General features: G+C 45.0%; 1 long non-coding RNA gene across 1 annotated transcript in view; it reads left to right on the forward strand.

Moving 5' to 3' along the window:
- The window catches only part of LOC126484605 (uncharacterized), a 170766-nt gene that overhangs the window by 63859 nt on the left and 92561 nt on the right, over window positions 1-14346 (forward strand). Inside the window, exon 3 of the long non-coding RNA XR_007587887.1 lies at window positions 4226-4327. This is a non-coding gene — a long non-coding RNA (uncharacterized LOC126484605). The remainder of the gene's footprint in view (window positions 1-4225; window positions 4328-14346) is intronic.

Raw genomic sequence — 14346 nt, forward strand, 5'->3', positions numbered from 1 at the left:
GGTGGTCAGGCAACGGGCATAAGCTCGAGGCTCCGCGTCGGTGGTAGCATCATCAGTACGGCACTGACCGTCACAAGCTTGACGTCATACTATTCCTCTGCTGTCTGATGACGATTGGCTGGTCCTGGGGAGTTTATGGAGCGCTATTCGCCGCTGGCTATGTGGAAGTGGCCATGTTTCTGTGTAATGTGGAAATGTCTCGGACAGCGCCAGTGACTGAGACCCTGCTGTTGATATATTATGGTAGTAGGTTGTACCGCAGAAGCGTCACTAAGGGTAGTCAACATCCCAAGCCGCGGGCTCGTCGTAGCTTGGCGATATGAAACGCCTCATTTGTGATGCATCGGCAGGTCAGGAGTCTGGCAGCGGAGGCAGTTGCTGTGGCCGTGCCACACACCGTTACACTTGCTTCTCTCTAAGAAAATCCAGCCGTCTAGATTCCTGAATGAGATTTTCACTCTGCAGCCTAGTGTGCGCTGATATGAAACTTTCTGGCAGATTAAAACTGTGTGTCGGACCGAGACTCGAACTCGGGACATATGCGTTTCGCGGGCAAGTGCTCTATCAACTGATCTACCCAAGCACGACTCACGACCCGTCCTCACAGTTTCAATTCTGCCAGTACCTCGTCTCCTACCTTCCAAACTTCTCAGAAGCTCTTCTGAGAACCTTGCAGAACTAGCAAATGTCCCGAGTTCGAGTCTCGGTCCGGCACACAGTTTTAATCTGTCAGGGAGTTTCATATCAGCGCACGTTCCGCTGCAGAGTGAAAATCTCATTCTGGAAACATCCCCTAGGCTGTGGCTAAGCCATGTCTCCGTAATATTCTTTCTTCCAGGAGTGCTAGTTCTGCAAGGTTCGCAGAAGAGCTTCTATGAAGTTTTGAAGGTAGGAGACGAGGTACTGGCAGAATTGAAGCTACGAGGACGGGTCGTGAGTCGTGCTTGGGTAGCTCAGCTGGTAGAGCACTTGCCCACGAAAGGTAAATGTCCCGACTTCGAGTCTCGGTCCGGCACACAGGTGTAACCTGTCAGAAAGTTTGGTCTAGATTACTGTTTGTAAGCTGTCTGCAACATAAGCAATGATTCATTTACAAATAAATACATATTTTATCCCTCTACGTTTCTCAAGTGTCCCTTATCTCTTTACACTATCTACACTTATATTACTGTTGCTTTGGTACTTGCACACACACTGAGTTTTCGCTTCGTGATTGGTTCTGTCCTTTGCCAGTCTATTTCACGTTTGTGCCAATAACACTGAAGCAGCCTGAAGTTAGGCAGGATGGAATTTGGGCAACTCTATGCTTGAATTGACAACAAGCAGTGTCTGTTATGGCTAACATCACGTAGGCAGCTGAAGTTGTCGTTCCTATGGTTAGAAATCTGATACGACGTTCTGTACGATACCTTTTCACATGATCTAATAGGTGCTCCACTGACGTGCAAACGTTTTTTGTTGCAAGAATCTGAACTAGGGGGGGGGGGGGGGGTGCGAGCAAAGTTGCTTCTGAAGCGTTATTCAAGTAGGTCAGATATTCAGTGTCTATGATCTGAAAGGGCACGTTGTGGAGTTAAATTAATGTATGGGTGATGATGTTTATTCCAGTGATAGTACTGGAAAATCGTAAGGCTGGTCCGAAAATTTCGCACTGGATGCACTTGATCAATAACTCTTGTCCCTATAACTCTATCTACTGTGCATCACTGAAACTTTACAGAAGTTCTCCTGCGAACCTTGCAGAACTAGCACTCCTGAAAGAAAGGATACTGCGGAGACATGGCTTAGCCACAGCCTGGGGGACGTTTCCAGAATGAGATTTTCACTCTGCAGCGGAGTGTGCGCTGATATGAAACTTCCTGGCAGATTAAAACTGTGTGCAAAGGTCCGGAGTTCGAGTCTCGATCGGGCACACAGTTTTAATCTGCCAGGAAGTTTCATATCAGCGCGCACTCCTCTGCAGAGTGAAAATCTCATTCTGGAAACGTCCCCCAGGCTGTAGCTAAGCCATGTCTCCGCAGTATCCTTTCTTTCAGGAGTGCTAGTTCTGCAAGGTTCGCAGGAGAACTTCTGTAAAGTTTGGAAGGTAGGAGACGAGATACTGGCAGAAGTAAAGCTTTGAGCACCGCGCGTGAGTCGTGCTTCGGTAGCTCAGATGGTAGAGCACTTGCCTGCGAAAGGCAAAGGTCCCGAGTTCGAGTCTCGGTCGAGCACACAGTTTTAATCTGCCAGGAAGTTTCATATCAGCGCACACTCCTCTGCAGAGTGAAAATCTCATTCTGGAAACGTCCCCCAGGCTGTGGCTAAGCCATGTCTCCGCAGTATCCTTTCTTTCAGGAGTGCTAGTTCTGCAAGGTTCGCAGGAGAACTTCTGTAAAGTTTGGAAGATAGGAGACGAGATACTGGCAGAAATAAAGCTGTGAGCACCGGGCGTGAGTCGTGCTTCAGTAGCTCAGATGGTAGAGCACTTGCCCGCGAAAGGCAAAGGTCCCGATTTCGAGTCTCGGTCGGGCACACAGTTTTAATCTGCCAGGAAGTTTCATATCAGCGCACACTCCGTTGTAGAGTGAATATCTCATTCTGGAATAAGGAAGGTAATCTCTCAATATGATCAGATGACTTGCCCTGTATGCAAATATTTTTTTATATTGGATCGAAGTTAAGCAAAGTCTATTTTCAGAATTTACACTTAGATGATATTTTTTGTTTCTTACCTTCGTTGATATCCAACAAGCATTCCACAGTTCTGCTTTTTCTAATTTAAGATTTTTAATTTTTAGTGTCCACCCAACATTATCGGTATTATAATACAATATCTTTTGAGAATATTTTCCGACATTACTTCCTAACTCGCTGGATACAATAAATTTAAACGTGTACAGGCCCAATCTAGGATCATTAACTCAGAAACTGAGACATCCATAATTATATTAATGGTACAGAAAGATGTATTTTGTGTACCCTAATTATGCTTATGAGCTACGTATCAAACTAATGAACATTAAAAAAATATTGATTGGGCATCTGTCACTTGTTTGTGATTCACAACGCTTCGTGTATCTTCTGTTGTTCTTGGGGCCAACAAGTCTTCCAATACACCAATGGGATGTCGTCTTCCGAACATTGTCCCCTCTTGGAAAAATTTCTAAGGATGTTAGTTACTTGAAAAGTAATGCAGAGTGAGCGGAATTTTATAAAGTTTCTTGAGAATCACGACAAACCGGCAACTCTAATCCAATAATATTACATAATATCGAATTTGGAAAAAAATATCAGAAGAATGACATTTATAATTGAAACAGTAACCAGCCACAAGTACGGTTTGACAAGATTTATTTAGATAAAATCATGAGCAGATCTGGATTTCTTTACAGATCAGTCTTCGGATTTTTTATACACGTTTCCTTGTTTTTCTCTCTGGTGCCTCGTTTTAGTCCTGTCATTGGTTTGCTGCACTAGGACGGACGGAAAGTTTTTTGTTCACTATTTGTTAGTTGATGGTTGAAGGTCCAACATCTTTGTTACAATCTACGGAAACCAGTTCACAGATATTGGCTACTAATGGTATCGTGTATACGATTGCAATTTACTCCCTCAGCGTCAGTGCGGGCCTGAAGATGGTGCACTGAATCACCGAAACTGGTAGCTACATAATAAATAACATCGAAAGGATGGCATCAGGTATTCAATTTTATTATCTAAGTGAACGGCCGAAGTCCTTCAAACCTCCACTCAGAAGGATGAACACATTAAAATATTTTCTGTGTATCTTAGTGTAGGAAACCAAAACGGATACAAAACGAGGCCCAGAAAGAAAACAAAGAAACCTGTAGCAACCATCTGAAGGTTCGTTTGTACAAACTCTGAAACTGGCCATGATTTGATCCAAACAAACCTTGTTAAACTGTACTTTTAGCTCGTTGTTGTTTCAATTATAAACTTTGCAGCATTACAGCCACAGTTATTAACATGTAAGTTTTACTCAGAACAACGATCTGAATAACGTTTCTAAACTTTGGTATTTCCATTAGCATCGCCATAGTTTCAGTTTAAGCTTATCTGCTGGGTATCCAGTGCTCACCTTACGTTCGTTGTGGATGAGCTGGACATATGGACCTCATGAAAAGTTTAGAAACTACATAGAAGTGAAAATATTGCTGTCAGTAGTCAACTTTTTATCCCATTGTCGTAGTTACTCCACTAACAGGCATATTTTACTTTCTAGCTCTGGAGCAATCGCTGGAATTGTGCTAGGAGTCATCTTGTGCGTAGTCCTGCCCATCTGCATTGCTTGCTGCCGTCAGTGTGGGGATTCTGAATGAACAAGGTAGGTTTCAGCTAGAGGCATAGAGCAATATGAAGCAAAATGTGTTTGAGATGTGAAACAATTAATTTTAATTCACCGTTCTTATACTGTCGAAGGTCGACAGCAAACACAAGATCAATATCTGAGCTATTGTTTTCGAAACAAAGCTGTTTGTTTCATTGACATATAGCGTTCACGAGGTTTCAGAGTGCTGTACCTGCCATCGGTCTAGTGGCAGTCGGCTCATAGCAGTGCTACGTCGCTGTATTCCTTAACGTTTTGACCTGCAATGGCATTATCTTACCACCTTGCGACCTTTAAACTACAATATGCACGACTTCGAGCGCACGAAGTGAAACAATTAATTTGTAACGAACTTCATCCCGTACCTGAAGACGTTGCAGGAATTCACTTCCCCATCACAAGCAGTGTCGTGTGCATCAAACTGCAAACCGAAGAAGGTTGCGCTGATGTTGTGCGGAGTTTCACCTGGGGACTGCAATTCAATGACCCTGGTGGCCACGTCGGAGCTGTTTTAGTTGGTCACGCAATGTTCAGCCTCCATACCCTGCATGTATCCATACTTCGTTTGAGGTACCGCAAGACGGGGTTGTATCTGCCTCTCGACCTCAATCACATTGCGGAAAAATGGCAGACTTCGAGACCTACCACATCTTATATGGTGTGCATCAAGTCAAGAAGCACACGCCTTCTTTATCTGATGATTGGCGACTTGCAGACGAGCGTGATGTACGGCTGTCAGCCGTGAAATTGTGCGGGATGCAGCCAGGAGGGCCACGTGTGGTTGGATGGTCTCTGCAAACGCCTGATTCAGAGGCTGGCAGGAGATGTCGCACCAGCCATGACATCTATAGTGCTCCCTGTCATCTATGTCACCGTTGCGAAATTGCCAGATGCACCGGCCCAGATTCTTTCCGACCTAGTTGCTCGAAACTGAAGGGGAGTCGAGGCTTCAGATTTCTTCTGCATCACCTCTGGGGGAAACAACGTCCTCACGTCAGAAGCCGAGTAGTGAAGTTACAGTAGTGATGTACGTCGACTAGGGCGTCATAAAACTCCTGGTTGCCTTCCAGTTGGGTTGAGGCACCGTTGGATGGCGGCCGATCCCACTACGATACAGAACAACACCTTTTGAAGCAGACACTTTTCAGTGTCCAAATTATTAATGCTTACGCTCGCTGAGGACGGTGAGGCGAAGGGAATGCTCTGCCTTTTGTGCAGAGGCGGTTTTATCTCTTTTCATGGGGCTTCCAGCTGCATTTATGATGGGTGGTGATTTTAATTCCTCCCTCCACCCTTAAGAACAGTTGCCACGGTTTCACCTCGCCCAGAGCTTGTCACGATTGTCGACCTTCTCCAACTTGTGGACACATGGGAAAACGTTCTTGGTGACTGTCCTGGTTGCACGCACTACACCGTACAGTCTTCCAGTCCCTTGAACGCTTTTATACCTCACTCTTGCTGGTGGAAGAAACCTAACTGGCTGAGATTTGGCCTGTCGCTATTCCGACCATGTGGCGTATGTCTACACCATTACCCTCGACCACCAGAGGGTGTGGCATGGAAGATGTGTTGGAAAGCTGAATTTGGCCCTATTGGAGTCTCCCAACTGCTTATCAAGGTGACCCGGGATTCATGTCAGCACCACTGTGACGCTTACCAGTCAGTGCTGTCGCGGTGGGTGTCCTGAGCAAAACCTGCCCTCCGGCAGGCCATGATGGCGTTTGGCAGAGACGTGGTAGCTAGGAGGAGGCAATCCATGAACTTTTATTACTAAGCTCTACAATCCTATTTTCGTCTGAACCACGCACATATCAGAACCCGCCAACTTGAAGGGACGATGGTGTGAGCCTGCACTTGTGACCACATGGCTTCGCAAGCTCCATCGACGTATCACCTTCCACCAGAAAGGCGACGAGGAGCCAGGCCCTGGTTCAAACCATCACTGGTGACGAAAGCAGGCAACATGACACCCAATACGGCACTGGACGCCCATTATTCTAGGTTGTATCTAACCACCCTCATTCATTGGCTGTCATTGGAGAAGTCTCTCGGCTGACATGTGGTGCCATACCAGAGGATATTGCACTGGAATTGGAGGTATCAGCAACAGAAGATGAAGTCCTCAATGCTATCCCAGTAGGAGCTGCTAATAAGTCACGTGGCGATGACGGCATGCCCATTGAATTTTGTTGTGCTTTCTGATATCTGTTAGCACCAGCACGGACTGTTATCTGCGGAGAACTGATGTCCCCTGATGGTCCCCGATGCCTTTCTAGAGGGCATCATTGGCCCTATTCACAAACCTCACAGGTATCTGCACAGCAGTAACTATTGCCCGTTCACCATGCTAAATAGCGAGATGAAGATCTTCACATGTTATTTGGCAGTACAACTTAAGATTACAGCCTGTTATGTCATGGCCTGCGACCAAACGTCACTAGACAAAGTGTACAACATTCAGACAGTATTCTGCTGGTACAGAGATCTGATTGCCCTAGCTCGAGGTCAACATTTGTCTGAAACTTTGGCGCACTTACGGTTCAGCCAGGCATTTGACTGGATCGATCATTCTTTTCTTACAGTTTACCTACAAACTATTCTCGAGATGGCCATATGTCTCCTGGGCAGCGCAGCATCCCAGGTGCTGTATAATGATTCGTTCATACAATCGATCCTGGTCAGGTGCTCGGTGTGACAGAGGTGCTCCTGTCGGCATTACTGCGTGCCTTCGCCCTAGAAGCATTGTTATGTGGCCTACGAGAACGACTGGCAGGGATATCACTAGGTGGACATTGATTTTGCTGCACCAGCTACGTGGCCTATTTACTCCTCTGCCTTCCAAGGGCCGACGATACCCAGGCAGTGCTTGTGTGGGCAAAGACCTGCGACGAGGTGTCGGGCAGCTCCGTTAACGTGTGTAAATCGCGAGCTATGTATAAAGCCGTCGGCACACGGACCGTGCATCCGGACGTCATAGTGTGGAATAGCACGTTCGTGAGTCTTTCCGAACGTGCAGAGCAATATCTAGCATGTCAGATATTCTGAGCGTGCGTCTGAGCGTTGACCAATGAGATGGCATAACGCCACCTACGCCACATGCACGCCATCTCCCTTCCGCACAAAGTTGTGAGGCGCCATATTGCCACTGATTTCAAGCCTACACGTATATATGCCGTTTCTGAGTGATGTGTTGGCAGAAGGGCCAACACCGTTTTGCTAGAGGAGGCCGAAATGCACGCGTTTAAACTCACGCAGACTGGCGTGAGGTCTGGAACAAGGTAAAGTAGTTGAGTCTAGTAAGAAAAGAACTTAGTTGCTGGAATACTTAACTTTAATCCATAATTGGAGAACATCGCTCTTGATGGTACATAATTACAATCTCAATATAACTGGTAATGGCGCCTTGCTAGGTCGTAGCAAATGACGTAGCTGAAGGCTATGCTAACTATCGTCTCGGCAAATGAGGGCGTATTTGTCAGTGTAGCATCGCTAGCAAAGTCGTCTGTACGACTGGGGCGAGTGCTAGGACGTCTCTCTAGACCTGCCGTGTGGCGGCGCTCGGTCTGCAATCACTGACAGTGGCGACACGCGGGTCTGACGTATACTACCGGACCGCGGCCGATTTAAAGACTACCACCTAGTAAGTGTGGTGTCTGGCGGTGACACCACACTGAGCAACAGCAAATTCAGAATCACTGGAAAACCCTTTGTTAACTGTGTGATCCGTCGCAATAAAATAATGAGAAAATCATATTCGTGGCAAAAGAATTATTGTAACTTGCGTATTATGAGAGTATGCTATTTGAAGGCAGCAATACACTGAGGATGAAACGCATTGTTCTTGGTACAATTTGTCATAATTAAATTTCAGTTAGTAACATAATTACTATTAAAAATTTCAGCAAGTACTACAATTGGTAAGACTCTAGGAATGACAATTTATTTGGAAGTGTTCATATAGCGTGGTGAGTAGCGTTGTGGAATCATGGAATTTTTATGTCTGGGTGGTGGTTCGCGACTCGCCAGTACGTAATTTTTTTTTCTAACATTTGCGTTTTTGTTAGGTTCTGTTACTTTTTTATTAGTTTAATATAAGTACATAGTATAATTTTTTATGTTATGTAAATTAAGTTCACCTTTCTTTGGGCATTCGATTGGCTTGATCTACAAGACACCTAGCGCTACTTGTGTAAAACTATTTTGCTCCTTTTTCTTTTACGCTTTGTAATTCACGTGTTGCAAAGATTCTGCTACTGGGTAGGAACAGTCATCAAGTAAGACTGACCTTAGAGTTGTACTAAAATTTGAGAATGATGAAATAATGTTTATCTTATGTGAAGAAGCATTGCAAACTTGTACCGCACTGTTTGTAATGGAACTTTTATAAGCCTGTGTCCTTATTGATTGGACATGGTACTTTACTTTTCGTGGACAATGGAGGAAATGTGCGTTTTAATAGAGCTAACCTGGGAATTTTACGCTCACCCGTTTAGTAAACAGTGTGATTTACGAACTAGAAACTTCCCGCAACTGCCGCCGGAGTGCGCTGCGATCGCGTGTACAACGTTGGGGCCCACGTACCGTATGCACAAGTTGCATCGTTTCTGAGCGTTCAGCAGCACGTTGAACTTAGCACGCTCACCGTTGACGGCTTAAGGGTACAGGCCTGTCCGAGGGGAGTGTTGACCAGCTCAACGTGATCAATACCTTAACGTGCTTTGGCAGCGATTTTACGGCTGACGTGCAGCGCTCTGTAGACATCAGCTGCGAATGACTGCTGCACAACGAATCGGGTTTGGACTCGTTGAACATCGCCTCTGCTCCCTTGACCTCCTGCAATGTGAGTGTAATGTTAACACGCACGCAGCGTCGTGGATCCTTCACGTGGTGCGAAGTGTCCCAGTCTTGCAAATCCTGGCTCGCTGCATGTTAGCTGTTATGGGTTCCTTTGTTACCCATTTATTCAAAGTCTGCTAAGAGTCCCTAGCCCTTCCCAAGGCTCGAGGGGTGTGTGGGCCGATACCACGTTCCCGATAGAGCTCGGGCCCTTTTTGTCAGCCAAAGTTGACGATATGTGGCGTTGCCCGACGTGCTTTACCAGCTTACTGCTTGTTGCATATGCCTGGGCTTCACTGGCCCCTGTGGTGATGTTGTCGGACACCCCAGCACCATTTGTCAAATACGACTCTTTTTTTTCTGGAACACAGCTACCTTTCTGCCTCTTTGCCACCTGTGCACTTGTTGTCGACGAAGGTGGTCTACACTGAGACGCAACTAGCTCACGGCCCTAGTTTGATAGAACAGAAATACCCGCACTACAGGTCACGAAATGTATGACGGGCAGTGAACTCCCCTTTTCTTGGCACTACTACGCTCTCTGCGTGGTATGTCACCGTCTACGGAAAACAACCAAATCGTTCTCGCCTCCACCAAGTTCACCTCGCCGACTCTCCGCTTTGTACCACGTGCGGGGTGCCGGACACGGACGATCATTGTTTTGTTTGTGGCTCAGCAGTGGACGCCTGGCGTTTGGTCCAGCGCATTAAGACCTTGCTCACACGTACCACTCCTGACCTACTAGCAACGCACTTGATGATGTTCTCGGATGACGTGTACTACCTGCAGAGAAAAATGGCTCTGAGCACTATGGGACTCAACATCTGTGGTCGTAAGTCCCCTAGAACTTAGAACTACTTAAACCTAACTAACCTAAGGACATCACACACATCCATGCCCGAGGCAGGATTCGAACCTGCGACCGTAGCAGTCGCGCGGTTCCTGACTGAGCGCCTAGAACCGCTAGACCACCGCGGCCGGCACCTGCACAGAAAGACTCACTCTGTGAATTGGTTCCACTGCCTTGAAGTACGATATTCTTTTTTTTGCTACTGACATGAAGAATATTCCAGATTTTTCGTCCTATGCAAACGAACGATCCTGCGCCATTGTCTGTGATCCGAAATACAGCAACAGTTCACCGACTTACGAACAACGTAGCTGGAATGGCCCTGGAATGGGCAGTTTATCTGATGCACTATTTTTGAAACACTGATTGCCAGCGGTTTTCCCCTTTATTTCGAGAAGTCGGGCATGGATTTCTCCTCGGTTATGGGCGGTCTGCATGGACTTCAATGTAGAAAATATAATTTAAAAAAAACTTCGTCTCTGTCACGTACATTTGATACCCTGTCCCCCCTTTCCTTCCTTAGCTGAGCAGAACTGTTGGGATAGGCGTAGTTACGAGCCAACGCCTGGTTCAAATGGTTCAAATGGCTCTAAGCACTAAGGGACTTAACATCTGAGGTCATCAGTCCCCTAGATTTAGAACTACTTAAACTTAACTAACCTAAGGACATTACACACAGCCATGCCCAAGGCAGGATTCGAACCTGCGACCGTAGCAGCAGCGCGGTTCCGGACTGTAGCGGCTAGAACCGCCCGGCCACTGCGGCCAGCCCAACGTCTGGAATGGTGATTGTATTTTTTCTTTTTTGTATCAAAGTGGCGGTCTCCAATAGAACCATTTTTGTTGTTTCCTTTATAATCGGGAAAGTGAGGAATGAAAAAAGCTTTTTCCCTTTTTAATAGAAAGAAAGAAAGGTTAGAGGTTTGGTAAAAAAAAGGGTGGCGTCTTTCATACAAAAAAGTGGCAAACGTCGTGAAATGTAGAAATAAAGTCTCGAGTTTGTGTCTGTTACCTATATTTTTAAATTGCGTTTCGGTTAACTGCTAAAGTTATCTTCAGTTCGATAGGACCTCGAAGATACTGCGCTTTGTTTTCTAACCGACCTGTAATAGCAAAAACTTCGAGAAACAGCTCCTGGCATCTTCAAGATCAGTTTCCTTGTTCTACCAGCTGCCGGCCACACGCAACTCGCCCCAGATGTCAGGCAACCTGCGAACAGGCGACCGCGGCGCGGCACTGTCAGTGTATTTACCAACTGTCAGTTTCTTAGTACTCATCTTGCAGTTACGTATTGGAGTTTGCATATTTCAAGCTTACGAATGTAAAAATACTTTAGGATTAAAGGAGGCCACTGTCTGGAAAGCAGAAGGGTTGAGTTGTCGACAGGCACACGCAAAAGGAAGAAAACTTGCTAGCTTACGGACCTTTTTCCTTTGACGAGCTAGAGTAAAATAAAATACACAAACACACACTCACATACACGCAGATACACGTCTATGTTCCTACACTGTGTCAGCCGGACTAGCTGACCGTCTAGCTGGGACCATGTAGGGGCACCAGTGTGTGTCTGCGTGTATGTGAGTGTGTGTTTGTGTATTTTATTTTACTCTAACTAGTCAAAGGCTAAAACGCGAAAGCTAGCACGTCATTCAAGAGTTGTTAAACAGAATCGAAAGTCGAAAAAGGTCCAACATATGAGAAATGTTATTCGCTTCGCGCTCAATAGAAGGCAATGGAGGCAGGTCTAAACCTTTGTACTGTGCGTCGGGCTAGTGCTTCTGAGCAAAATAAGTCAGAAAAGACTTTTCTTCTTCCACACAAGATTGTTCTCACATTAATGATTTTCCACATTCAGGAAGACACAACAATGGGCAAGGGTCGGAAGTCGGGAGTAGGAGTACTCCATGCCCTGATTCAAAGCAGCATAAACCAAAGGAGGGACTGTTACTGCATTTTTGCTTGAATGTCATCAGTTCGGTCATTCATCTACATCTGCATGGTTACTCTGCAATTCACTCTTAAGTGCCTCGCAGAGGGATCACTGAACCATTTTCATACTGCTTCTCTACCATTCCACTCTCGATTGGCGCGTGAGAAAAAGGAGCACCTAAATCTTTCCGTTCAAGCTTTGATTTCTCTTATGTTATTATGATGATCATTTCTCCCTACGTAGGTGGGTGTCAACAAAATATTTACACATTCGGAAGAGAAAGTTGTTGATTGTAATTTCGTAAATAGATATCGCCGCAAAGAAAACCGCCTTTGTTTCAGTGTGTGCCACCCCAACTCGCGTATCACATCAGTGACACTCTCACCCATATTGCGCGGTAACGCGAAACGAGCTGCCCTTCTTTGCACTTTTTCGATGTCCTCCGTCAATCCTACCTGGTAAGGATCCCACACCGCCCAGCAATATTCCAGCAGAGGACGGACAAGTGTAATGTAGGCTGTCTCTTTAGTGGGTTTGTCGCATCTTCTAAGTGTTCTGCCAACAAAACGCAGTCTTTGTTTCGCCTTCCCCATAGTATTATCTATTTGGTCTTTCCACTTAAGTTGCTCGTAATTGTAATTCCCAGATATTTAGTCGAATTGTCAGCCCTTAGGCATGTGCGATTTATCGTGTACTCAAAATTTATCGAATTTCTTTTAGTACCCATGTGGATGACTTCGCACTTTTCTTTGTTTAATGCCAATTGCCACTATTTGCACCATACAGAAATTCCCTCTATATCATTTTGTACTTGGAATTGATCGTCTGATTATTTTACTAGACGGTAAATTACAGCGTTATCTGCAAACAATCTAAGGGGGCTGCTCAGATTATCACCTAGATCATTTGTGTAAATCAGGAATAGCAGAGGGCCTATGACACTACCTTGCAGAACGCCATGAATTGTGACCTCTCGGAGAGGAAATCACAAATCCAGTCACACATCTGAGACGATACCTAATATGCACGCAATTTGATTAATAGTCGCTTATGAGAGGAACGGTATCAAAAGCCTTCTAGAAATCTTGGAATATGGAATCGATCCGAGAACCCTTGTCGACAGCACTCATTACTTCATGGGAATAAAGAGCTAGCTTCATTGCACAAGAATGATATTTTCTGAATCCGTGTTGGTTATGTATCAATAAGTCATTTTCTTCAAGGTGATACATAATGTTCGAGTACGGTATATTGCCCAAAATCCTACTGCAAATTGAGGTCAGTGGTATGGGTCTGTAATTCAATGGGTTACTCCTATTTCCTTTCTTGAATATTGGTGTGACCTGTGCTACTTCCCAGTCTTTAGGAACAGACCTTTCGTCAAGTGAGCGGTTGTATATGATTGCTAAGAAAGACGCTATTGTGTCTGCATACTCTGAAAGGAACCTTCTTGGTATACCATCTGGACCGAAAGACTTGCATTTCTTAAGTGATTCGAGTTGTTTCGCAACACGTAAGATATCTACTTTTTGTCACTCATACTAACAGCTGTTCTGGTTTCGAATTCTGGAATATCTACTTCGTCTTCTTTCTTGAAGGAATTACGGAAAACTGCATTTAGTAACTCTGATTTAGTGGCACAATCATCGGTAACATTTCCATCGTTATCGCGCAGTGACGGTATTGACTGCTTTTTGCCACTGGTGTACTTTACATACGACCAGAATCTCTTCGGGTGTTCTAACATATTTTGAGACTATATTTCATTGTGGAAACTATTAAAAGCATGTCGCATTGACGTCCGCACTAAATTTCGAGCTTCCTTGATACTTAGCCAGTCTTGGGGATTTTGCGTTCATCTGTATTTGGCATGCTTTTTTCGTTGCTTCTGCAACAGTGTTCTGACGTGTTTTGTGTACCATGGTCGATCAGTCCCGTCCCTTATTAACTTATGCGGTATGAATCTATCTATTGCTGTCGATATTGTATCTTTGAATTTGAGCTATATCTCGTCTACACTTACATAATTAGCTTCGAAGGAATGGAGACTCTCTCTTAGGAAGGCATCAAGCGAATTTTCATCTGCTGTTTTAAATAGATATATTTTGCGTTTATTTTTAATGGTTTTGGTTGATATGGTTTTGAGCCTCGCTACAACGACCTTGTGTCACTAATCCCTGTATCCGTCATGACGCTCCCTATTAGATCTGGATTATTGGTGGCTAAGAGGTCAAGTGTGTTTTCGCAACCATTTACAATTCGTGTGGGCTCATGAACTAACTGTTCAAAGTAATTCTCAGAGAAAGCATTTAGTACAATTTGAATACGTATTTTCGCCAGCAAATCGAGGGTAGATTGAATTCTCCATCAATTATAACTGTATGAGTGGGGTAATTATTT

This window comes from Schistocerca serialis, chromosome 6 (genome assembly GCF_023864345.2).
Source record: "Schistocerca serialis cubense isolate TAMUIC-IGC-003099 chromosome 6, iqSchSeri2.2, whole genome shotgun sequence".
Taxonomy (NCBI): Eukaryota; Metazoa; Arthropoda; class Insecta; order Orthoptera; family Acrididae; genus Schistocerca; species Schistocerca serialis.